Raw genomic sequence first — 27,557 nt, 5'->3', positions numbered from 1 at the left:
TGGAGGACTACTTATTCTGATTCCTCTAAGAAGTCATTTCATGAGGAGTAAGGAAAGTCGAAGGAAGAGTGTTCTTCCTTCTACTTCCTGTTGTGTAGATAGCACCAAAAGATGAATTAAGCTATTTTGACTTCAGCTACGCAGTTGTCCTAGCTGAAGTTGCGTATCTTAATTTGACTTTTGCCTAGAAGTGCCCTAAGGTGCCACAGGAATCCAATCTATTAATAGTTAGTCCCTGCTTAAAGTTAGGGCCTCCAGAATTTTAACTGTGAATCTTTTTTTACTTGTAATTTTCTAAAATATTTATGTATGGTGAATATATTGTAGTTGGTGAATTTTCTGCAGAAGTGAGCAAATCCCTTCAGTCATTTTCAGTTGTGAATATGTGACAAACATATTTTCTCTTGAGTGGGTACTTTATGCTTCCACTACAGCTGAAATATCTGCCTTTGTTCCAGGTAACTTAGTTGCCAACTCCCCCTGCTGGCACATTTAGATACTGCACTTTCCTAAGCTTCTGTCACTGCACTGGAAGGCCACAGTGCTTTTTGAGTGACCCTCTGTTTTAGAGATGGGATATTGTCTGCTTTTCTTCTTACTACTTCCAGTCTTTCCAGTGGTTCTTGTATGGAGATGGTCTTTAACAAAGGGCTTAGGGAATGCTGGGGTTTCTCCCAGACACAGCACTTCATAGCAGTAGTTGTAGCAGACCTAGCCCTAAAATCAAAGGGACCTCCCCTTTTTTTTATGTCAACACCTGCAGTCTCTTCCATTCTCATAGCAGTTGTGCTTGTAAGATTACTAGAGCTCTTTGAGCTTTTTTTCTGAGACAGAATCTTGCTTTTTAGAGCTTTCCTGCCTCTCTCGCTACTTAGTTTCAACAACTTTGTGAGATGTCATCCAGGAGGAAGGACTTTAGTCAGTTTAAGGGGAAAGAAAAATTCTGAAATATGGGATCCTTCACCAGACTGCTGTAGTTGCAAGCTTTTTCTTCACCGGATGATGGAGCCTTAGCACCATGCCCATTAATTTTCTGTTTTATTCTTTATGACCATTTTTGGTTTTTTCCCAATTTTCCTCCCCCTTTTCCCCAGTGATTTGAATAGATTGTCTCAGTCCAGAAAAAGCTCTGAATTTCATCTTGCTTTATAATCTTTCAGGAAACTTGGATCATGCCATTTCCCCTCTTTGTGGTGCTGAAAGTTCAAAGTGTATTACTGCCTAAAGTCCAATGTTTGCTCTGCAATCCATTAATAGAAGAGAAAAAGGCCACTCCCGCAAGAGACTCTCAGTACTGCTCTCCATCACCTGTGCCTAGAAGGAAGCCCAATAAAATGGATTGGGAGTGATCCCAACCCCAAGATGCATTGGACACAGATGCTGGCAGTGTGCTGACCTACTTGGAGATACCAGTTATTCTGGTACCGTTGACTATAGCTCTTGAATCCAGCACCATTGGACTCTCCACCAAGAGAGAGTCATTAGAGTGCAAATATGTTGGTGTTACCATATATGCCAGAAGCATTTCAGACAGTGTGGGAGTTATCACTTGTTTTACTGCCATTCCCTGCCGTTCAGGAGCTGTCAGTAATGGCACTGGAGGCAAGCGCTCCCACAGTACCAAGGCGCCATCAAAAGGGTAAAAAAGGCTCAATTCCTCCCTGCTTCCTGGCAAGCGATTCCTCAGAGTTGGAGGCAGCATTATGTCTTTTGCAGAAGCTGACGCCGCTCCAGCCAGCGATACCCAATGGATGACATCATTCAACCAGTAGTCTGGCCACCAGCTCAGTGGCAGATACAACTACTGTACTGTTTTGGAGCCCCACAGCTTTTTCACAAATCCAGAGATCACAGTCCAGGAGATCCTGTCCCATAAATTGTCATGGGATAAGAGGAAAGGTCCCTTTGTGGATTGATAATTGGTTACAAGACAAGAATCAAAGCGTAGGAATAATCTTTCAGAGTGGAGAGAGGTAAATAGTGGGGTCCCCCAAAGGTCAGTCCTGTGACCAATCCTATTCATCTTATTTATAAATGATCTAGAGAAAGGGGTAAACAGTGAGGTGACACAATTTGCAGATAATACAAACTGCTCAAGATAGTTAAGATGAAAGCAGACTGTGAAGAGCTTCAAAAAGATCTCACCAGACTAAGTAATTGGGCAACAAAATTGCAAATGAAATTTAATGTTGATAAATGTAAAGTGTAATGCACATTGGAAAAAATCATCCCAACTATATATATAACATAATGGGGACTAATTTAGCTACAACTACTCAAGAGAGAGATCTTGGAGTCATTGTGGATAGTTCTCTGAAAACATCCACTCAGTGTGCAGCAGCAGTCAAAAAAGCAAATAGAATGTTAGGCGTCATGAAAAAAGGGATAGAGAATAAGACAGAAAATATCTTATTGCCTCTATATAAAACCATGGTACGCTCACATCTTGAATACTGCATCCAGATGTGGTCGCCTCATCTCAAAAAGTGATATACTGGCATTCGAAAAGGTTCAGAAAAGAGCAACAAAAATGATTAGGGGTTTGGAATGAGTCCCACATGAAGATTTCAGCTTAGAAAAGAGGAGACTTAAGTGGGGGTGTGTGTGTATAGAATAGAGGTCTATAAAATCATGACTGGTGTGGAAAAAGCGAATAAGGAAAAGTTAGGGTTATTCCCACAGTATAAGAACTAGAGGTCACCAAATGAAATTAATAGGCAGCAGGTTTAAAACAAACAAGGAAGTTTTTCTTCACTCAGTGCACAGTCAACCTGTGGAACTTCTTGCCTGAAGATGTGGTAAAGGCTAGAACTTTAACAGGGTTCAAAAAAGAGCTAGATTGATTCATGGAAGTTAGGTCCATCAATGATTATTAGCCAGGATGGGTAGGAATGGAATCCCTAGCTTCTGTTTCTTTGGAGGTGAGTGACATGGGAGGGATCATGGAGGATTACCTGTTGTGATCCCTCCCTCTGGGGCATCTCGTATTGGCCACTATTGGCAGACCGGATACTGGGCTAGATGGATCTTTGGTCTGACCCAGTATGGCCATTCTTATGTTGTGGTAGAGTCTATCCCACCACCAACCTTGGAACAGGGCCCAGGTTCTGGTACTGATCCTAGTTCTGAATTTTAAGATCTGGCACTGTGTGATCCATTCAGTGCGGAGGGAAAGGACCAGTGCACCATGCCTGTACAAGCTTCCTCTTGGTTCTTTTCCAGTGAGGCAGTTGTGGGAATAAGTATAGCTCTCTCTATATAGGGTATACCAGGAGCTTCTCAAAGGCTAACTCAAAACCTAGGAATCCAGGTAAGGGAGATTAGAGCCTTTCATGCCCTGGTGGCTATTCTTGTGGCATCAGTCCCATTATAAGTGGCTTTGCCTTGGAATGAGTCCATTTTGAATCCCATCAAGATCTTATGGCAGATCCCAGTGTCCCTGCAACTAATGGTGAAAAGGATGGAGAAAAAGTACTTAGTTCCAGCCAGTTTGAAGATTTTGGGCCTGTGAACAATTTCATGAAACTGAAGTCCTCATGGTCTCATTGGTCTCTCATCATCCCTTTCCTTGATCCCGGGGATTGCATGCCAGCCTTGATCTGAACGGTGCTTATTTTCACATATCAGTCTTTCTGGGGCACAGAAGGTTCCTCAGATTTTTTGTGAGCCACATATACTACTGTCTGCATTGTCAGTGGCCCCTTGGCTGTTCACAAAGTGCATGGCTGTTGTCCCAGCCTTCCTGCGGAGACAGGGTTTTCCGTTCTACCCTTACCTCAATGACTGGCTCATCAGAGGTCAGATCAAGGCTGAGGTGGAGTCCTATATAAAATTAATACAGTTAACTTTCCAGGATTTAGATCTCTTGATAAATATGCAGAAGTCTACTGTCTCAATGGTTCAACAGATAGAATTCATGAGGGCAATCCTAGACTTGGTTCTGGCTAGAACCTTCTTCCAGGAACCCAGTTCTGAGCTTTTGGGGTGCTCAGATACAGCCTCAAAAATTGCCTATCACCATGATAAGAAACTGCCTAAAACTCCTGGGACATATGGAATCATGCACATGTATGTGGCTCTTGTATAATTCAAAGGGATCCCGAGGCAGTGGAAACCCACACCTAAGGGGAGCAAAGCAGTCCCCGCTGGCATGGGTTCCCCTCTGTGCATCTTCCTTTGAAATGTATAAGAGCCTCAGGCTCCAAAGGGAGAGAAGCAGCAGAGGGACCGGTGTGCGTGGGACTGTTTCAGTCTGTGCTTGTGTTGTTTCCCCTCTGCCTCCTGCCTTCCCTGCCCTCAGCGGAGACTGTGCTGGCTTAAAAGCTCATGCTCCCTCCCCTTGCTGCCTCTTTCCGATAGAAGCAGCAAGGGATGAAGAAAGTGATTAGTTGAGTTCCTACTTGACTACCCGATAAGCATTTGTTTATAGAGTAGTTGACTAGTTGCTTACAACTCTAGGGCCAACATCATTTGCACATGGTTGTCATGCTTCTCTCTTTGGTGATAGCCACCCTTCTTTGGTGGTTGTTCAGGAGTCTCATTCTTGGGACGTCAACCATCCATGTCTCTTGTCACAAACATGTCAGTGATGAGATGAGTGGCTCACTTGTTGGACTCTCAGGATCTCCAGAAGAGCTCTAATTACATATTAACATCAGGTTGATCGGAGCAGCTTTCCTAGCCAGTCAAACATTCCAACCTGACCTGGAGGATAAATGTGTGTCATTTCTTACAGACAAAACAACAATATTTTTATTATAAATAGGTAGGGTGGAATTGCAATCCTTTACCTGTGCCAGGAAGTGCTTCTCTGAGTAGGCTTTGCGGAATTCCCACAAATCTGCCTCAATACCTCTGTTAGGGGGTTGTCCCCTGTCCAGGGTTGATTTCCCCCTTTGGGATTGTCACCCTTACCAGTCGTTGCAACCCCCCCTGGTTGCCTCAGTGTTTGGTAATCCTTGGCCAATCGTTAGGTTGCCCGATGCGTCTGGGTGATCGCCAGGAGATAAGGGGGACCTAGACCCTCCCTCTCTCCAGGTCCCAGCCCAGGACCCTAAGAGCGGGCGTAACTGAAGCCCGGCTCGGCCGGGGGGGCCAATGCCGCAACTCACCAACCCTTGGGTCCTCCTTGACCCTGTCCTGGGCTGCTTCCTTCCCTCAGGCTGTCCTCCGTCCTGGCCACTCCGCTCCGCTTTCTCCCTCGATCTCCTGGTGCCTCTCTGGCCTCGGTGTCTGGGGGTCCCATGGCCGTCACTTGGTCCTAGTGGGTGTCCGCCTCGCGGGTTCCTGCACCCCCCCTGACTTCTGCCCTCCCTTTTTAAAGCCGGCACCCTCTTCGCGGGACACCGGCGCATGCACGTCCCCCCCCCCCCGGCATGTTGGCTGGGGGAATCCCCATGCCTGTGCAGGCAGCGGCAGCCGAACAGGCTCGGCAGAGCCACTTGCGTGCTGCGGTGCCGGGGCCCTATATCGCTCAGGTGCGGGGCTTAACCCTTCAGCTCTGTCCGCCCCGTCACAACCTCCTATTACTGGGATCAAAAAAGATCTAGCAGTTCCTTTTCCAACAACCATGAGTAATTCATGCATCCAGATGTTGTGAAAAGCATTTTCCAGAAGTGGGGGGTCTCCCCAGATCTGTTTGCAGTGAAGCATAATAGGAAGTGCCTTCAGTTCTGCTGCTTTCTGCATCTCAGTCCAGGGTCTTTAAGAGACTTTGTTCTCCTTCCTGGGATGGGCCATCTCTTTTACACATTCCCTCCCATCTCTCTAATACACAAGGTCCTGCTGAAGGTTACAAAGGGCACATTTGATCTGGTCACATCAGCACTGGTACAGCATCCTCCTAGACCTCTTGGTGGAAACAACAATCTGCTTGCTTCCATTTCCAGACCTGAACTCTTAGGGTCATGGCTGCCTATATCATCAGCTTGTGCAAAAACGGAGACTAATTAATTATGCAAATGAGGCATGGTGATATTCCATGCTTTGCCTCATTTGCATATTTTTTGCGCAAAATGGGGGCAGTGTAGATATAGCCATCCAAACCTCCAGCCCCTTCGTCTCATAATTTGGAAGAACTCTGGGACTGGACTGATAGAGCAGCAGGAATGCAGTTAGTAAAGAAAACTACAGGCAAACAAATTGTCTTTTCCCACTCAGATTAAAAAGGAGGACTTCAAGGTAATTCAAATAGTGGTTATTTAAGCTTTGAAACATAACACTTAGTGGTCAGTGGAGCTAGTGAAAAACCAGGAAGATTTTCCCCCTTTGAATTTTTCCCTTAGAAGTGACGAGGAGTCCTGTGGCACCTTATAGACTAACTGAAGTGTAGGAGCATAAGCTGATGCTTATGCATCTGACGAAGTGGGTCTTTGCCCACGAAAGCTTATGCTCCTACACTTCAGTTAGTCTATAAGGTGCCACAGGACTCCTCGTCGCTTTTGCAGATTCAGACGAACACGGCTACCCCTCTGATACTTGTCCCTTAGAAGTACAGCTGATCTTTTTAAGAGTTTTTTTTTTTTTTTTAAATGAGGAAGACCATAATAGACGCTCAACTTAAATGTAGACCCCAAATTAGATATGGTAAGAGAACCCAAAAAAGTGCCACTGTTGCTTAACAACCGAGTAAAAGAAGCAGTGAGAGAGAAAAGGCATCATTTAAAAAGTAGAAGTTAAATCCCAGTGCTGCAGCCAGGCAGGACCAGCCTCTGCCTGCGGTGGGAGCCACTCTGACCTGACACCACCAGTGGCCCCCTGCCCATTCCTGTTAAGTGGTGATATGCAGCGTCAGTACTACATTTAACTGTCTTTACATCCCCAGTGAAGACCAGGACTTTAACAGGGTTCAAAAAAGAGCTAGATAAATTCATGGAGGATAGGCCCATTAATGGGTATTAGTCACAATGGGCAGGGATGGTGTCCCTAACCTCAGTTTGTCAGAAGCTGAGGATTCTGGTGGGATGGATCACTTGATGATACCCATTCTGTTCATTTCCTCTGGAGCACCTGGCATTGGCTACTGTCAGAAGATACTGGGCTAACTGGGCCTTTGGTCTGACCCAGTATGGTCATTCTTATGCTCTTATGTAAGACTGGCTTCAACCGGTAGCTTAGCTTTTTCATATTGGAAAAAACTGGCTGGATAATAAGCTAAGTTTACATGAAAACGCTTTTTAGAATGGTCAGAAGACAATTTGTGTTTTTAGGCACAAAAAGTCTTCCTCTTTTTGTGGTGACAGTGCTTGTTCTTTATGATCTAATAGGCTAGGGATTGCTGTTCTGAAGCTGCTGAAGGAGCAGTTTGTGTGAGAGAGGTGTTTAATACCTCATTAAAATGCATACAGCAATCCCCAAAATCCAGGAACAGAGTGAAGTCTCATAGTTAACTATAATCAAAAATCTTGTGACTTTAGGGTCGCTCAGCAATTTCTGCTGTATTCCATAACATTCCTCAAATTCTAAAATTAAAAGTTCACTTCCCCTTGACAGTCTTATATCTTGGTACTTTGTAAATACATAGCTGTGACACTCTTAATCTGGTTTTGCAGCAGTGTGTGAACTCTTTTCTTCCTTCTACAGTTAGCAAAGTACAAACATCAGATCCTAATTAGGGCTATTTATATGCTAATATTAATAAGCACAATAAATGAAAATTAAATGCAAGACTATATTAAAACAACAAAGTTGCTCATTTAAAAAATCAGATTCTTGCATCAATATGAATTTAGCTATGTTGTACAGCCTGAGTGTTCTGTGGTATAGCTCTAAGCATAAGCACTTGGCTAAGGGAAATGAGGTATAATGCTCAACTTGATGACGTTTTTCTGTCTTAACAGAGGAATTTGAATATCACATCCTATCAATTCAAAAATTTCAGGGAACGTTCTAGGCATCAATGGACAGAACCCTGTTGATTTTTGGTAAAAATAAAAAAAATAGAAAGGACTTGGGGGGCGGGGGGGGACGACAGAGCATTTTACATCTGGTTAGCCAAGTCATTTGTTTCAATTGTCTGTAATTGGTCTGTGGATCAAAGAACCAGTTGATGGCAGCAGTTGACATTTTCCAGCATAACAATATCCCCATTTCAGCACTGCTCTTTCTCCCAGTACAAGTTAAAATAACTGACTGCCTTTAAAATAATTGTCAGCCTTGAATGACTTATCTCCTAAACACAAGGGAAAGAAATAGGGGCGTACCAAGCCACTAAATGCTGGGTAGGAGGAATGAAGGGCACATGGAGTTCCTGGTTGAGAGGGCAGAGGCATGGGAGGATAAGGGCAATGGCATGGAGGCAGGGAGAGATATGGGGAGGAGGTTGCAGGGGACATGCTCTTGGCATGTTAGAGGGAAAATGGGGAGACACAGAGATTTGGAAGGAATGGTTCACACAGGGTGTATACTGCACATTTATTTCAAAATCTATTCTGGAACAAATACTCTGAAATAGCATGTCTACACTACAGGGAAGCCTCAAAATTAGTCTGAGGCAGGCTTCCCTAATGCTGCCTTAATTTAGAGGCCTGGGAGGCACTGGGGAGTAATTACTTTGAATGGCCCTGGGGAGGAGTATTTTGAAATGGCAGCAGTGGAGCATCACCGCTCAGCCTATTTTGAAATAGCTATTTTGGAATAAGTGTTATTTCTCGTGGAATGATGTTTACAGATTTTTGAAATAAGCTATCAGTTATTTTGAAATGAAATAACAGAATTGCTGTGTAGACGCTTGCATTGTTAGTTGAAATAACATCACCCTCTGAGTCCCAGATATAAGCTAAATTTCTGAAATAAGTAGATAGGGTGGAGCTCATGGGGGAATAGAACAATTCAAAGAGCCTCTAGTATGTGCAAAGCAGTTAACCTACAGAAGCAATAAAGTATTCAGTCCTCTAGTATAGTTTTAAAGAGGAACAAGGAAGAGAATAAAAAGTGAACAGAATGTTTACTTTAAAAATAATTTTGCCTACCATCAGATCTTTATTTAAGGTGGTAACTGTTATGTTTTGTGGTGCTTGTCATTGTTCATACCCAATTGTTTTACTGTGCCAGTAGTGTAGTTTCATCTCATCTAGATGTGGGGAAGAAGTTTTTTTTTTTTTTTTAAACATGGCTTACATTTTTAGCAGCATTCATTTTATTCACCAATGATTAACTTTTCATATTTGAAATGTAAATATATTTAGCCCAGTCAAATTGTCAGGTTTCTTAAATAATCTGCTAATTTTTCTATAAACTGAAAAAAGACTGACAGTTGGTTGCTGCTCACTGAGAGCAGTATTGCTGTTGAGATTTGAGACCAGACTAAATTCTTTAAGCAAAATTGGATTTAGGGGCAGGCAACCAGCGTGCCAGGCTTGAGATGTGCTGGGCTTAGAGTGCTGTTTTTGTTAGCAGCAAAAATGAAAATAGAATGTTTTAAGTAAAATGTTTTGGGTATTCTATATGTGTATTTTTTCCCACTAACCTCCTAAAATGTTCCGGACCATTGTAGAATCTCATGTAACTTTCCAGACTTTCTAAGAACTACATTTTCATTGAACCGCCTAGTATATTGTCATCCATACCTTCACATGTTTATAAGGGTGGAGCATTGCCAGTCAGTGAAATATAAGAATGAAGTGAAGTGGGGGCCCAGCTCCAATATTATGAACCTTGTTGGTTGTGAAAGTGTACTTGTATTTTAAGGTTTGAAGAGTATAAGTAGTGACTAATAAATGACATATTTAATGAGACACCTGAGATCTTTATCAAACCCCTATCTATGCAACAATATAAAAGAAACATTACTTCTTTTGCCAGGCTTAGTACATAATGTATATAAGACTGCAGAATATAGACTTTTGCTCTAACATTTGCAAGGGGCAAATTTGATGGGTAAATATCTGAAACAGAATAACACGTACCTGGCTTTATGTAGTAGTGCAGAAGAAATTGGGGGGTAAAGTATAAATGATGGAATTAGCAGATTTACCTGAAGATAAGGAATAGAAATATAAGGAAAGTGATTGAGAATTGTCCAGTTTTCTTAGCAGTGTAAAGGAGAGTGATGATAAAAAGAATGTGGCTCACATGAAAATGAAAATAATGACAAAAAGCTGTTTTAACGGAAAAGGAGAGAACAATACAGAATAAGCCTTTCATTACAGAAACAGCAGTGGAAAAAAATTGCACACCACAAATTGATACTGTACATCAGATCCTGCTTTATGTCTGGTGATCCTAAACTCTGCCAACATTGATTGTACAATTTTGCATGGACTGGACAAAATCAAGGATATGATCTTTCCAGTAAATGAGCAGAAGTGATACTTCTCTAAGTCACATTGTGAAGGAGTTCTTGAAACTGGTGAGAAACTGAATAAGTGTAGGCTAATTTACTTGAAATCAACTGGTAAAGTGTTCTGTTTTCGTTGTAAAATATTTGACACAAATGTCAAATTGTCACTTATGCTTTTTGGGTACAGTTACTACTATAACATAGTTGATGCTCTGAAGCAACACGAAAAGTCATCTGGCCATTTTACAGCCTAATCCAATTGGATGGAGATAGAGTCCAGGCTCAAGTTGACTAAACGAGTAACTGCAACAAACCAGTGCATTATTAGTGTTGAAACCCAGCATTGGAGAACTGTGCTTGTGAGGGTCTGATCTAAAGTACAGAATAATTTGGCTTTCTGGTGCTTTTTGGTTAAGTTGTTCATGAAACATAATGGTAAGTTCCTTGGTTTGGTAGTGCGTCTTGGGAAATATGTTGTCATGTGTCAGCACCTACATTGAATAATTCATAAGGAGCTATGGACCATTACTGGAGCAAAACAATTCAAAACCAATTGGTTGGCTTATGGTAAGAAAGATGCTTTCTTGAGCCACATCAATCTGTTATCAAGCCATGTACTATTCCATAATAATGGACGGCACTCCTGATATTAGTCACAGGGAAAAGATGTCATTTGCAGCAAGATTTGTTGGTGAAGAGAATGACAGTATCTTAGTAAAGGAACACTTCATCTCTTTCCAGTCTGTGAATGACTGTCCTGGGGGGGAAAAAAACAAAAAATGGTCTGGTAGCACTTTATAGACTAACAAAACATGTAGATGGTATCATGAGCTTTTGTACGGCATCCTTTACAGCTGCCATCAGGAGCCACGTGCCTGGCTCTCGCAGCGCCGGCTCTGTGGCGCCAGCCAGCAGCGCCCTTCCCCCCCATGGCTATGGGGCCCTGCACGGCCTGGCACGCGTGCCAGCAGTGATAACCAGGCCAGGCTGGGCAGCACATGCGCAGAGCGCCCTGGGGTGGGCCCCGGGCTCCGCGCCAATGGCTGTGGCCGGCGTGTGCATGTGCCGAGTGCCCCAGGGGGCGGACCCGCACATGCGCCCTGTGCCTGGAGGCAGCGCCGCACGCTCGGGCCCAGGGTGCCAAAAGGGCTCAGGCCAGCCCTGGGCACAGACCACTTCTTCAGATGACCAATCATCTGAAGAAGTGGTCTGTGCCCACAAAAGCTCATGACACCATCTACATGTTTTGTCAGTCAATAAAGTGCTACCAGACCATTTGTTGTTTTTTTTCTGTAACAGACTCTCGGCTACCCCCTGAAGCTCCTGTCCTGGAAAAGGCATAGAAGAACTGTTTGTGAATATTTTGAATGAGGATAAAATAAAGCTTCAGGACTCTATAGTTAAGGCTATAACAGTGATGGGAACATGAAGGGAAGGAACAGTGGCATCCAGGCAAGGATCTTTTCACTGAATCCAAGAACTTTCTTTGTGCCTTGTGGCTTCCATTCATTCCACCTGGTTGTGTCAGACACAATGTTGTCCTCTTTAGACTCAGACCAGGTCTACACTATGCAGGATAGTTGATCTAAGACATGCAACTCCAGTTATGAGAATGGTGCAGCTGGAGTCAGTATATTGTAAGTCAAATTTCTGCGGTATCCTCGCAGTGGGAGGCCAATGGAGAAATGCTCCTGTCGACTTCCCTTACTCCTCATGACCCCATGGAGTAGGGGTGTTGGCTGGGTCACCATCATTAGTAAGGACTTGCTAAATCAACCAGACACGCTAAATCGAACTCTGAAAGATCAATCTCTAGAGCGTTGATCTTGGGTAAGTGTAGACCTAGTCTCAGTGTCTCTTTGGACTACTGCAAAGAATATGTCCTGTTTTCAGTATCCACTATCATGTGGAAGATCATCACGGACAATGCTGCAAATCTTACTGTGAAGTTAAGTGCTGTGTACTGGGGGAGCTGTGCTGGTAGCACAATGCCAGCGAGTTATCAAGTAACTGAAGTTTATGATGCTTTTATGGAACTGGCGCAGTTGTGCAGAGACCAGACTCTGACATGAGACTCAAAGCCTGGCAAACCGAATCTCAGACTTCAAATTTCTGGTTTCAGTTGTGGTATGATATATCTTGTTCCAAGTAAATGTTGTAGGCAACACATTAGAAACTCAGTCAGTGGACATTATGGGTATGTCTAGACTGCATCCGTCTGTCAGCAGAGGGATGCAGATTAGGCAGGTCGACATTGCAAGTGAGGCAGGGATTTAAATATCCTGTGCCTAATTTGCATAAAAATGGCTGCCACGTTTTGCCGACTCAGTGCTTTGTCCGCAAAAAGCAGCAGCCTAGAGGGGGATCTGTTGAGAGAGAGAGACTTTTTCAACAGATCCCTTATGCCTCCTGCAAGGTGTTTTACAGGGAGGCATAAGGGATCTGTTGAAAAAGGCTTGCTTTCTCGACAGATCTCCCTCTAGACTTCTGCTTTTTGCCGACAAAGTGCTGAAACGCGGCGGCCATTTATATGTAAATTAGGCACGGGATATTTAAATTCCTGCCTCATTTGCAATGTCGACCTGCCTAACCTGCATCCCTCTGCCGACAGAGGGATGCAGTCTAGACATACCCTATGACCGCTACTGCTTTGAGAAGTTACCTTGATTTTTGTTGTGGCCTGTGGAGATAACGGATTTGAATGTGCCATCACTTCTGACAAAGAAAATGGTGGAAAAGAGTTGAGCCTGTCTTCAAGGAAACTAGGATTGATCTGAAGAAAAGAGAGTTTTGTTATGAGGGCAGAGATGAGGTGCTGGGAAACTTGGAAGAAAAATTTGAGAGGGAGTTTTTGTGCTTGTGTACAAGTGTCCAGGAGTAGTCATGAAGAGTGAACAAATGAAGAACCACAGAAAGACCTGTTTTTTTTTAAATGACCTTAGTAAGGTACTAGCAGACAGAAAAACATTCTCTTCAACAATTATCTGGATCTTCACTGAATGCTAACACATGGGAAATGTTTGGATGCCAATACCCACCACACTGTGCAACATGGGAAGCACTCTCCACTCCAAGTTCTCCAATTCATTCATGATGCAGAGCTGAAGGATGCTTTTCCTAATATGTGGATATCTTTGAGGTAGGGACGTTAAATATTGGTTAACTGAGTAGTCAGTTAGCCTTGTGAATTCTTATCAGTTACTCAACTATTCTATAGTCCCCGAGGGTGGGGATGGCAGCCAGTGCGCTCCGGCCCCGCTCCTGAGGAGCCCCTTGTCATGCTGCTGTCTCTGTATCAGAGGCGGCAGCAGCACGGGGTGCCAGGCAGGAGCTGGTCTGTGAGGGGAGACAGTTTAAAAATTAGCTCCCCTTGTGGACTGGCTGCTTGTCATCTTGTGCTGCTGCCTCTGATACAGAGAGCAGCAGCACAAGGTGGCAGCAGCCCCTGTCCGGGGGACATGGGGGCTGAATTCCCGTACCCAGCGTGAGCTGGAACTGAGCTCGACTGCCTGCCTATCTGGCTCCTAATACACTTTAAATGCAGAGTCACAGTGGGGGTAGGTCCCAGACCCCCCCATGAGTCAAGACTGAGATGGGCTGCTGAAAAATTTAGTAGCGGGGGGGGGGGGGGGCGGGCGGGCGGGTGGGTGAGGAGGAGGAAGAGAATGTGTGTAGTCTTTAGCATTAACCTATAAGCTTTTGCTTATCGGTTAATTGACTACACTATTACATCCCTACTTTTAGGATTCTGTTCATGCTTCTGGTCATAGTTATGAGTGGTGACTTCAGAGTTCATTAAACTATATCTTCAGTCAATGATGGGAGATTGACATTGCTTGCTGTTGATCACTTGAAAATGCCATTGGCCAGTCTTTGGAACTGTGTTCTTCAATCTGTGAGGACAAAGGCAAGAAAAGCAACTTTTTGAACTAAAGGACTGGGGTTAACATTCTTAGACTGTCACCTACTGTAGCACTATTTAATACTAGTTCACTCAATGTTCATGCACAATTCAATTTATTGATTTTAGTACATTTCTATTATTAACATGAAAATGTTTCTATAGGCTTGGAGGAAACTAATTTTTTATTTATGTATGCATGAATCAAATACAGATTTATAGATCCTAATGTACAAATTTATCATCTTGTATGGCAGGGATCAATCATGCATCAAAGTCATGAAATGAGCTCCTAATAGGGCTGTCAAACAATAAAAAAATTGTGTGCTTAATTATGCTGTAAAACAATAATAGAAAATGATTGATTTAAATATTTTTGCATGTTTTCTACATTTTCAAATATTTTTATTTGTTACCATGCAGAATACGAAGTGTATAGTACTCATGTTATATTTATTTTTATTACAAATATTTGCAGTGTAAAAAACAAAAGAAATAGTATTTTTCCATTCTGCTATTACTAGAACTTTAGTGTAATCCCTTTATCATGAACGTTCAGCTTACAAATGTAGAATTATGTAAAAAACCACCCCCTGCTTTCAAAAATAAAACAATGTAAAACTTTGGAGCCTAGAAAGTCCACTCATTCCTACTTTCTGTACAGCCAGTTGCTCAGACAAGCAAGTTTGTTTACATTTACAGGAGATAATGCTGCCTTCTTTTTGTTTTTTCATCTGAAAGAACAAGTATTTGCGTATGGCGCTGTTATAGCTGACATCACAATATACTTACCAATTAAGCTAACCATTTGTATATTCCTTCATACATCAGTCATCATTCCAGAGGACATTATGCTGATGATGCGTTCTGCTGGAAAATGTTCCAAAACACACACATTCATTTTCATCATCTGAGTCAGATGCCACCAACAGGTTGATTTTCTTTTTTGGTGGCTCTGGTTCTGTAATTCCCGCATCAGAGTGGTGCGCTTTTAAAACGTCTGGAAGCATGCTTTTCACTTGATCCCTCTCATATTTTGGAAGGCACTTCAGATTCTTAAACTTTGGGTCAAGTGCTATAGTTATCTTTAGTGACTATATGTAATGTAGCTGTGTTAGTCTGGTGTAGCTGAAACAAAAAACAGGACTATATAGCACTTTAAAGTCTAACAAGATGGTTTATTATGTGATGAGCTTTCGTGGGCCAGACCCACTTCTTTAGATCAAATAGCGGAAGAAAATTGTCACAACCATATATACCAAAAGATACAATTTTAAAAAAATGAACACACATGAAAAGGACAAATCAAATTTCAGAACAGAAGGGGAATGGGGGGGGGGCAGTAAATGTCTGTGAGATAATGATATTAGAGGTGATAATTGGGGAAGCTATCTTTGTAATGGGAAAGATAATTAGAGTCTTTATTCAAACATAGGCGTAAAGTGTCGAATTTAAGCATGAATGACAGTTCAGAGGAAAGAGAATCTGAACTTGAAAGAGAATCCTCTGAACTGTCATTCATGCTTAAATTCGACACTTTACGCCTAAGTTTAAATAAAGACTCTAATTATCTTACCCATTACAAAGATAGCTTCTCCAATTATCACCTCTAATACCATTAGCTCACAGACATTTATCTCCCACCCCCCCATTCTGAAATTTGATTTGTCCTTTTTCATATGTGTTCATTTTTTTTTAATTGTATCCTTTGGTATATATGGTTGTGACAATTTTCTTCCGCTATTTGATCTGAGGAAGTGGGTCTGGCCTACGAAAGCTCATCACCTAATAAACCATCTTGTTAGTCTTTAAAGTGCTACATAGTCCTGTTTTTCTAAAGATAACTATAACAAAAATTTCACATTGGTACCTTCTTTTCATTTTGCCAAATATGCTGGGAAAGTGTTAAATAACATTTTGTTCATTTTAATGAGTTTGCCATGCCACGAAATATATGGCAGAATGCAGGTAAAATAGCAGAAATATACAGTTTTCTCCCATGGAGTTCAGTCAAATTTAATTAACACTTTTTTTTTAAACAAGCATCTTCAGTATGGAAACATATCCTCTAGAATGGTGGCTGAAGTATGAAGAGGCATACGAATGTTTAGCATATCAATGCCAGCTGCAAAAGTGAAAGTGAGAACAGGCATTCTCACATGGTAAGTAGCATTGTGAATAAGAAGCGGGCAGTGTTATCTCCCATAAATGTAAACAAACTTATTTCTCTTAGGGTGCATTTACATAGAAGAGCTTAATTCGAAATAAGCTACACAAATTGAGCTGTGTCAGTTGTGTAGCTTATTTTTAAATTGGGAACATCTGCACAGCACTTATTTTGAGACAGAGCACTCTTCTTCCAATTTCCCTTAGTCCTGGTACAATGAGAGTTACAGGAGTCGGAGTAAGAAGTCCTCCAGCTTGACAGTATTTCGACATTACAGGCAGTCCCTGAGTTACGCGGATCTGACTTATGTCGGATCCGCAGTTACGAACGGGGCTTTTCTCGCCCCGGAGGACGGGAGCGGCGGGACGCCCAGATGTGCCGCGGTCCCGCCGCCCGCGTCCTCCAGGGCGAGAAAAGCCGCTCTGCGTCTCCCTGGTCTGCTGGTGGGGGGGGGGGAGGAGTTAGCTAGTGCGCCTCCCTCCACCAGCAGACCAGGTTTTTCTCCGGACACCTGTGGTAGAGCAGCTGGGGCGCTGCCGGTTGGTCCTGCAGCGCCGCTCTGGGCGCTACTGGACCAACTCGGCAGCACCCCAGCTGCTGTGCCCCAGGCGTCCTTATTCAGCCGCTGCTGGTCAGTTTCAGCAGCGGCTGAATCAGGACGCCTGGGGCAGAGCAGCTGGGGTGCTCTGGGTTGGTCAGCCGCTGCTGAAACTGACCAGCAGCTGACTACAGGAAGCCCGAGGCAGAGTTGCTCTGCCCCGGGCTTCCTGGAATCAGCCGCTGATCAGTTGCAGCAGCGGCTGACTTGGGGACGCCTGGGGTTCTTAAGTTGAATCTGTATGTAAGTCGGAACTGGCGTCCAGATTCAGCCTGTTGAAACTGATCAGCGGCTGACTACAGGAAGCCCGAGGCAGAGTTGCTCTGCCTCGGGCTTCCTGTAGTCAGCCGCTGGTCAGTTTCAGCAGCGGCTGAATCTGGACGCCAGTTCCTACTTACATACAGATTCAACTTAAGACCAGACCTACAGTCCCTATCTTATATGTAACCTGGGGACTGCCTGTATTTCGAAATAACTGCCTGCTGTAAAGTTATTTTGAAATAATGTTGCTGTGTAGATATACCCTCTGTGATTGACTGAACAAGAAGTGTGATTGAATAAACTTGTAAACTCTAAAGTTTTACATAATTTTGGTTTCAAGTGTAGTGTAACAAAAATATCTATATTTGTAAGATACACTCTCAGGATAGAGATTGCACTATAGCAGTTGTAAGAGGTAATTTCTACAGTGCAAATATGTAATAATAATATACATTGAAAACTGTACCCATTGTATTCTGTTATAATTAAAATCAGTATATTTGAAAATGTAGAAAAACATCTGAAATATTTAATACATTTCAATTGGTATTCAATTGATTAACAGCACAGTTAAAATGTGATTAATCACAATTAATTTTTTTAGTTAATTGCAGGAGATTAATGGACAACCCTTGCTACTAATGCAATGAAAAATGTCTTAAACGGTTTAACAAATGCATGGATGGGTGTGAATTGAAGAAACCCCTCATGAAGGGTGTTACATGGACTAGGGTTGGCCCTGTCTGTAAAGCGTAGTAGTTATTTTATTTTATTTTTAGGGTTTTTTTATTTTATTTATTTATGGTCATCCACAGATGAGATTGAAAACTGTATGAAAGTACTCTTTCATTATTCTTGGCTGTTAAACAGTAGAAGTTTTTCTGTGTTTTAAAAACAAGATTGCAGAATAATTGTAGCTGTACTCTGAAGTTTTTTCTTTTCTTTTGCACTATGATTCAGCTTTGGGGTTTTAACACTTGGCTCGTTTGTGTAATGTTACTGCTTTTGCCAAGATGTCTGATCTAGAATTTTTTTTGCATGTCTTGCCATTGTTTCTAAATTGGCTTAAAATTGTGATGTTCTGTTTAGTGTAGATGAACAGAAGTATTTTGGAGATAAATAAACTTTGGTATTTAATAGTGGCCCTTTTGAAAGTTTAAAGCCAAATTCAGTATTGTAGTACATGTGTGGTGCTCTTGCTGCAGTCATAGCTGGGCATAAATAGGAAAGAATAGAATTGGGCTCATAGACTGAATTCTGTGTGCTTTGGAAACTCTGGTCTGAATGTGACATCAACAGGAAAACATATCTCACTTAATAATGTTAGCAGGAATCACTTGCCAGCCTTAGCTGGGAAAATCAAAAGGCATTTGACAAACACATTTGATTGAGGCTAACTTTTATTTTATTGCACTAGGATTTACAGGTAGATCTCATGTTAGTGTTAATAAGAATCATTGGCACAAGTGCCTCCACAAAAATAAGAGCAGGCCCCTTACACTGTCATGTGGATAACTGATAAGTTTTTTAAACACGAGTCCTCTCTAGTTATTGAAACATGAGTCCTGAAATCAGGGGATAGTGAATGACATATGAATTACAATCTAATATTTTTGTTATGCCGTACAAAAATCATATGTACCTGGAGCAAGTAAGGTATTTGTTTTTGTTTTTTTAACTGTCAGACCAAGTTAAAAATTCATATTTAATCATTTTCATAGTGTGCAGTTATCATATATGCTACAGCCCACAATGTGTTACATGCTTTCCTTATAAGGTGGATGGCTGCTGCTCTCAGTGGTTGATAATGTGAAGACAGAGAGCACAGGGGACTTCCCACATAATATTTTCACTCTGACCTGTGGGGGTTTTCCCCATATAAATTTATGGGTCATTATTAGCTTTCTCTGGATACAACAAGATTCACTAAAAGCGCAATAGGAGTGTGTCTTTAAGATGTTCTTTCATGTGAACAAGTTTGGGGACTTGCAGATGAGCATAGGGAGAGTGTAATGTGCATTGGAGTTGTATAAAAGACCGTATAGAGGTGAATGAGTGAAAAACTGATTAATGGACTGATAAGATTGGGAGCATAGGGTTTGGGAGCACAGATAAGAAATTATAGGTAGGATGAGGTAGAGTTATGTAGCATTTTTAAAGTGGTGACAACAAGCCTAAACTTGGTGTAAAATATCATTTGGGAAGTCAATACAAGTATTCAGTAACATTGTCATACTGGTCAAAGAAGGTAAGTCTAGCAGTAGCATTTTATACAGGACCGAAAGGACAGTGTGTCCATCCATCCATCCATTCAGTGATAAATATGTTGCAGTTATTAAACGAGGGGATGAGTGAGACAGATGGCTCTGGTGAAGGGGAATGGACAGATATTGGAGATGTCACAGAGGAAGAACCAACGAGATTGTTTGTTGGCATAGTTTTATTGCAGTTTTGCTGATTAATAGACACATTTTTTTCTGAGACCCAAGTTACAGGGCTTGTCTAAGTTTCACTTAGTTTACAACTGATTCCTCACACAACATGGTTCACAGGTATTTCCTAGCTTTGTGGTTATACCTTGTATCAACTTTATCATGAACAGAACGGTAATTGGTTTCTAACACGATTATTTTTCTGTATAGATAGGATGGCCTTACAGTGTCTGAGTTAGTTCGACCAATCAAGTCTGTGCATGAAGACTTCCCAAGATGCATTGCATCATGTGAGGAAATAGTCACAGTGCAATGCAATAGTCCTCTAACTTTGGAAGGAATAACTGAGACAGTATGGGATATCTGCCCAGAAGTCTCCCAAATGTATTGACTTAAACACAATTGTGGATTGGCCAACACTGCTATGCTGGGAAAAATATTGCTGCATTCACTGAATTGTGTTAGCTCTGTCCAACACAAGTTAGGTCTTGATTATGCTTAATGTAGGTCTATCTGTATTGTAGATAGAGCGCTAAATCATCATGTATAGCCAAAGCCTCTGTCAATACTAGTTCCTGTTTAGAAACATCCTGTTTCTAGAGACAGAAAAAAATCGATTGGAAATACTGGGCTAAATGTGATGTTTCTTTCATCTCACATTTCATAAGGGTTTTTTATTACAATAAATTTATATTTTATAACTTAAAGCTTACAATGAGTGTCTGATCTCCATAAAAGAAAACGTTGTATAATACACCTTAGTATGATGATTAAAAGTGCTATCTAAAAAGTGCTGTGGAACTATTAAATATTTAGGCCCCAATCCTGCAAATATTTGTTTTTTATTAACTTTAAAGATGTGTATTGTCCTTTTGAAGTTTGTGGGAGCTATTCATACATATAGTTAATCATAGGTTTTAGGACTGGGGTCTTAATTTTTATAATATGCCTGTGAGAGGGAAGCAAGATTTCTCATTTTAGAAACTTGGACAGAAGTGAAAATTGACTCGCACAGGTGGGGATATATGTGCCTTTTTTGTTTCTGTATATAAAGAAAGCCTAGAAAGGGCATAAGTGGTTTCTTTTGTTCAGGAAAATAAATTTTTGGGGATTCTTCTTGTTTGTTTTTACATTAGAAATATATTGTGCCTCCTGCTTTTCCTGCAATATTCTAGGAAATTGTAGGAGTATGGGTTTTGCAAATAACACCTGATTAAAATGTTGGAAATTTTTATTAGGAGTATTAAAAGTTTTGTTTTTTATTGATAATTTTTCAGCTTAGACATTTGGAAGAAAATCTTTAAAGACTTCTCTTGAGGTTGGTACAACTGTTAAACAGTCAAGAGTCATGCCCCAAAAACTATGATATTGGCTTAAAATTATAATATTAAAAAAGCATTTTTGAGGTTCATTTTGGCTTTTGATCTTAAAGGGCTTTCTCGAAAATGTGACCCAAATGTTTCTCTACAAATGAAGCATTTAAAAAAAAAGTGAGATTCTGATAAACACGTGGCTCTAGCAGCTGAAACTTTCAGAAAAATATCAAATATTGTGAGACTTGGTCTTGCTTATTTAGGGATGAGAGAGCTTGCATGTCATATCTCTTGGTTCTCCAATGGAAATCTTGAGCAAAATGGAAAAGGCAAGGCTTGATATTTTTTAAGTAAAACATTAGCAAAGTAGACTTCTTTCCCTATTCACTTTAAAAACAAACAAAGCATAACATTGAACTTTTCATTCCTTAGTTATAGGATAAATGGTAGTGACTCTTTATTTAAATTGCCTGACATTTTGGGGGGAGAGGGGGGGAAGCACTCTAATGACTCCATGTGGCAAGAATCTAAATTTAAGAGGGAGGATAGTACTGGAGTCATAGAGGTGCCTTGTACACACAAAAATCTTGTTAGGGCAAAGGATGAGCTGTCTAAAATCACCATTACGGCTGCATGTCTTAGAATTGTATGTCCCTAGGAATGACTTGCTAAACAAATATGTAAAAAAGAATGCAAAGACCACAAAGTCTAGTACCCAAAAGTTAAGAAATGCCAGAATTAAGTTTGCCTATAAAAATCTTAATTTTGTCATCTAGTGAATATACATGTATAATAATCTTTAATTGCATGGTCATATACATTTATAATAACATTTAATTGCATGGTCATGCTCTGCTGCTAATTCAGTGTGTGACTTTGAGCAAGTTACATTACCTCTTAGTTTTGTTTTGTTTTCCCATTTGTAAAGTAAGGAAGTAATATCTATCTACCACACAGGAGTATTATGAGGATTATTTCAGTAATATTTGTATATAAAGTACTATAAAAATATTGAATGATCTGAAAAATTAAATCCTAGATGTCTTGAGTGCCCAATTATTGAGGCACTCAGTATTATTGGAGACTTTTTTTAAAATTTTGCCTTTAATCTCAGTATGCCTCCGTGCCCTGTTAGTGTTAAATCTACTTCATAGGGTTTTGCAGAGGGAAAAAAAAATCATAATTTTTTTTTAAGATCAGGATTTTCTATGGTGCTCGTTTCTAATATTATAGGTTTTCTCACAAATACTTCTTTATGCATTTCATGGCTTGGTTGGTATGCAGCAAATAAGTCCTGGGGCTTACATGAATGATGAAGGTAAAAAGAAATATTGAATGAATGCCTCATTCCCTAAGTACTGACCATCCTCTTCACTGAATGAGGCAGATTTCCTGTAGGAAAAATAGTATATGATCATGTAATTAAATACTGTATCATGATGTATGTACATGAGGGCAGAATTAAGGTTTCACAAGCAGTCTTAAGCTCTGAAGGCAGCAGTGTAAAAATTAGGGTGGCAATACTGTACTATTCTACCCTTACTTAGGCAATGCTGCCTTCAGAGCTGAATGGTCAGAGAGATAGCTGTTGACAAAGGGCCCAGCTCTGCAGGCTGCAGCCGAGAAGTAAGTGTGGCAATACCATACCACATCATTCTTTCTTCTGTGCTGCTGCTGGTGGGTCTCCTTTCAAAACTGGTCTTCTGGCCAGCAACTGCCACTTTCTAGTTGCCCATTTCTGAAGGCAGTGCTGTTATCAACAACAATGTGGATGTTATGGTAGCAGTACCACATTAACCTTGCAACCCTTCCCTATCACCCCACAAGTCCTTTTTGGGTTAGGACCTTCTCAATTACAGCACTTGAAATTTCAGATTTAAATGGCTGAAATCATTAAATCTATCGCTTTAAAAACCTTATTTCTGTGAAATTAACAGTAATGGACTGTGAATTTGGCAAGGCTTTAGTCATATATAAGTGGTTTGTCCAAAGCGCAAATCACTTATATAATGTGATCCCCTGGAGTTTGTGATCCATAGTCCTTTGAGTCTATGGCAGGGGTGGGCAACCTTTTTGGGGTTGGGGGTCACACATAAGTGAGAAGCAAAAAAACCCAACCAGCCAAACAAAAAACCACTCCCAAATCCTCACTGACATGGCCCCTGATTAAAGATGTTAACAAGCATCTTGTACATTTCAAAGCTGGCACACCGCAGGAAGCCCAGGATCAGCTGGAGAGTCTCCAGCTGATCCCGGGCTTCAGGTAGCGCTGCTGCTTTGATATGCCTCACAGAGCCCAGGGTCAGCTGGGGAGTCCCCAGCTGACCTGGGCTCTGTGCGGCATTTCAGAGTGGCAGCACAGCTCTCTCCAGCTGGCCCTGGGCTCCGCGTGGCATTTCCAAGTGGCTTGGAGCCCAAGATCAGTTGGGGACTCCCCGGCTGACCCTGGGCTCTACGCTTTTCAAAAGGGCAGTGCCGCATGGAGCCCTGGGGTCAGCTGTGCGGCATTGCCACTTTGAAATACCCCCCCCCCCCAATCTCTCCTCTTGCTGCCTCTATCTGTTAGAGGTGGCATGGGGCGGGGAGGAGAGGGAGCGACTAGTCATCTAGCCTGTTGACTATCTGATAAGCATTTGCTAGTCAACTAGTCCTTTACATCCCTACCCCTGTCTGAGGAGAAAGACACTCCTCACATTCCCCTCAAGCACCAGATACTCTGGGGCGGGGGGGGGGGGGGAGGAGAGGGCAGCCTAGTAAATTTTGTGTGTTCCAGCCCCCACAGTAGGCCGGTGAGGGGGCTGCAGTGCCAGTGCTGGCTCCCCAATGCTGGAGGGGACCCTGAGCCTTGGGGGCCAGATCCAGGCAAGCTGAGAGCCACGTCTGGCCCCTGGGCCTTAGGTTCCCCACCTCTGGTCTACAGGTTCTCAAGTTAAGGATTACAACCTTCCTTCTCCCACCCATCCCTTCTGAGTCAGGTAATTACAGAAAAGTGTCTGGGTTGAAAGTAATTTGCCCTTTCCATATCAGTAGACTGAAAGGAGGTGGGATTCTGACTTGATGGAAGTCCCAAGAATGGTGTACAGTCACAGCACTTAGTCTTGCTTTGACTCTAAAAATGTGTGATTCCTTCTTCAAAGCAGAGAAAAATAAAATTAATGGTTTTTTGAAATTGCTACAAATGAATGTTGATTTTATTTTTCTAAATAAAAATTGAGAGTCACTCACGCAAAGGTTGTAGATGTAGATGCATTGTGAAAGCTGCTTTGCTTAGCTTTTCAGAGCCACAGCCTTTTATAGCACTTAGGTATAGTTGCAGGCTTAGTATGTTGTTGCTGAAAAAAGGCATATTGTGTTTGTGGTGATTAAATGACCTCATTGTGTGGGCTTTAGAGACTAAGAAGGGGCTGCTGATGAAGGAAAAAATGCAACCAAGTGTGGGGTTTAAATGACGGAGAAACCACTATAGTTTGTGCATTAAGGCTGATCTCTAAATAACTGCTAGTGATAGAGATATTTCTACCTTGCACTGCTTCTATCCAAAATTCTGTTGTTTGGGTTGCTTATTGTACCCTTTCACAGAACTAAACCCCTCAAAAAAAACCTTCACCGAATCAACATTAACACAACTTTAAAAAAATAAATGAATCTAAGTGTTATACGAAGGAAAAGATTAATTTTAACACAATCAAAAAATTCTGACATTGAGGATATGCATATTCGCCACTGAAGAGTAGGCATTACATTTCCTGTCCGGATTCCTCCCCAGTTGTGTAAATAAGTTAGCAAGTGCAGTCTGTCTTCTGCATTTGCATTGAATCCTATTGACTTTGGCGGGAGTGCACATGATCACGAGTCTGCACTAATGCATGTAGTTGTAGGTTTGAGGTTCCGAGCTTCAGCTCTGCAGTGGGATATCATTGATCACATTGTAGGATCGGCACCTAAGATAAGGTTTGTATTTACAGCTAGATTTTTTCTGGTAAAGTTGTAAAATGTGTGTTTGGATTTTTACTCTGTGACAAAGTTGGCTGCGCCTAAATATAAATGAGAATACATTTGTAACCATCATAGTAAAGATTTTGGAGCAGATCATTGTAATCCAAGTGTGTATGGAGGTGTGTAAGGCCCTAAAGACGTTTGACCCCAAACTTTGCTATGGTTCGTTGGTTACATAGACATGTAGAAAAGAGTGACTGTCAGTTGTGTTTTCCTTTAGATAAAGTGATCCTTTTTTAAAATTGTCATTCCATTATTGGCAAAGGAAAACCCTCACTTCAGTGCTTGCTCTTCAGTCTAGTTTAGAATTACTGGAAAAGAATAGAATTGTAAGCCACCTCAGTTCTTCCCTTGTTATATCAAGCTTTCCCCCTCTCTCTTCTCAAGTGGATTTCATATTTGTCTACCACATCTTTTTAAAGTAAATCATTTTGCACATTTACTAATCCCCATATTTCCATATTTTTGTTCTAAACTCTAAATGTTATATGATGATTCTCTTGTTTTTGTTTTATTCTAGGGGGGGGCTAGTGAGCAGACGAGGAAAATCTGTTTTCCAGAACTGGTAAGTACTTCTCTGGTGCTAAATAAGTAATAATCCTGAATGTCCAATATACTTTTATTTAAGAGCTAACATCCATAAATGAAGCAAGAAATGTTGATGTTTGATTGAAACAAAAAATCTGAGCAGTTTTGCAAACAAAAACAATTTTAAAAAGCTGACTGTAACTTAGATGTTGCTAACTAACGTCCCAATCCTGCAAGATCATTGTGCTGTTTGCAGGACTAAGGCTTATGATTTCTGTACTTCATAAGTCCTATAGAGTCCTGATTTGGATAACTTGTTAAAATGTAAAGACATTAGTGCTTAAAATTGTCAGGATCCTACATGAAGGAAAGTGGGACTAATGGCAAGAGTTTAGGATCTCAGAAGTGAATCTAGGGTTCAGAGACTGTCTGAGGGTCGATGGTCAAGAGTCAAGCCTCTCATCAGAACCAGAGACAGCTTAGTTACAGATATTGGGAAGTGTTTTGGGGCTCCAGGAGTTGATCAGGAGTCAGAATACAAATCAGAGCCAAGGTCAGTCCTAGGAATACAGATAGGGTTGCTAGGTGTCCGGTTTTCACCCGGACAGTCCAGTATTTGTGGGCTCCATCTGGCAAACCCCCCCCCCCCCAACGGGAAATACTGCACATGTGCAATGTCTGGTATTTTCCGTTTCCCTGGGATGGAAGCCCGGCGGGGACAATTTTCCCCTGCCACGTCTGGCGGGGGCGGGGGAGTGAGGAGTGCGGCAGAGTCTAGCAAAGGGAGGCAGGAAGGGGGCAGTTGCTGGGCGCCATGCTAGGAGGGTGCCGGGCTGGGGTAGGAGTGGCACGCACGTTGCTCTGGCCCACGTGACCAGCAGAGTCCAGGAGCTGGCCACATGAGGTCTCCCTCTCTCTACAATGTGAGCCAAGGAGGCCAGATTTGGTGGCAGGAGCAGCCACTTTAAAAGTCAGATTGTTCCTCCATGACTGGCTCTGCAGGGGGAGAGGGGAGATTTGATTGGAGCTGGGGCTCCCAACGCTGAGGATGCCTGCCTCAGGAAGAGGGGTGAGTGCACTGGGATGGAGGGGTGCTGGGGGGGGGCCTGGCTCTGAGGCAAGGGGGGAGTGCTTTGAGATGGGGGGGCACTAAGGGGGCCTGGTTCTGAGGCAGGAGTGAGTGCACTGGGATGGGGAGACTGGGGAGGGGTGGGTGCACTGGCGGTTAGTGTGCGGTCCCAAACTGGATGGAGTGGTGCAACTTTTGCTGTGCAACTTTGGCTCCTTCCCCCCCCCCCTTTTTTTTGGGGGGGGGAGGGGACTGAACAACTTTGGTCTCTCCTCTCGCTTTTTTTTTTCCTCGACGCAATTTTTTCCTGGTGTGGGAGGTGTGTGTGTGGGGGGGGGGGAGGGGTTGGTTTGGTTTGGTTTGTGTGGGGAGAAAGGGGGATGTTCGGTATTTTTTGTTAAACGATCTGGCAACCCTAAATACAGAAGCAGGGCAGTCATGGTAGCTTGGTGGGGATCCACATTGTTGCCTGGACAGTTCATTGTACATCCCATTGGTTTATATAGGGTCAGGGGCCCAGTCAGAGATCATTAAGATCACTATCAGATTGTTTTGAGGACCAGCTTCTTGTGGTGTGCAGTCTGAGTAAATCATAGGACTCAGTGAGCTGCCAGGTTCTTCTTCCTGTGATAGACCCTATACATATTCTTCATGTGGGTACTGTGGCAGATCCAAACTAGCTGACTGTTGCACTCTAATGGAGGACAGATATACAGGGCACTGGATAAACAGTTTTCTATTCCCTGAATAAACTCTGAGTCTGCTGCCATGTAATTAAGGCAGGCAGACATCTGAGGCTAGTTAATAGCTGGCCTGAAGGAGCAGACTAATCAGACACTTGCAGATAATTAAAGCCAGGGGAGCTGCTTTAAAAGGTTTCCCCCAGTTAAGGAATGGGGAAGGAGAGAAGGACGGACCGAGAGGAGGAAGTGTGATTGTAGAGACGCTGAGAAGGGAAAGATTCAGTTAGCTACCAGAGGAGAAAGGTACTAGAGGAGTGTTTGGGCAAGTGG

At 42.2% G+C, this 27,557-nt stretch overlaps 1 protein-coding gene across 13 annotated transcripts in view; it reads left to right on the top strand.

Moving 5' to 3' along the window:
* Window positions 1–27,557, top strand: part of PHF21A (PHD finger protein 21A) — a 287,213-nt gene that overhangs the window by 34,254 nt on the left and 225,402 nt on the right. For all 13 annotated transcript variants that reach the window (XM_075927582.1, XM_075927577.1, XM_075927575.1 and 10 more), the window contains exon 2: window positions 25,468–25,512. The gene's annotated coding sequence lies outside the window, so the exon portion shown is untranslated. The remainder of the gene's footprint in view (window positions 1–25,467; window positions 25,513–27,557) is intronic.

This window comes from Pelodiscus sinensis, chromosome 4 (genome assembly GCF_049634645.1).
Source record: "Pelodiscus sinensis isolate JC-2024 chromosome 4, ASM4963464v1, whole genome shotgun sequence".
NCBI lineage: Eukaryota > Metazoa > Chordata > Testudines > Trionychidae > Pelodiscus > Pelodiscus sinensis.
Note: the sequence above shows the minus strand (reverse complement) of the source record. Positions and strands in the feature narration are given on the sequence as shown.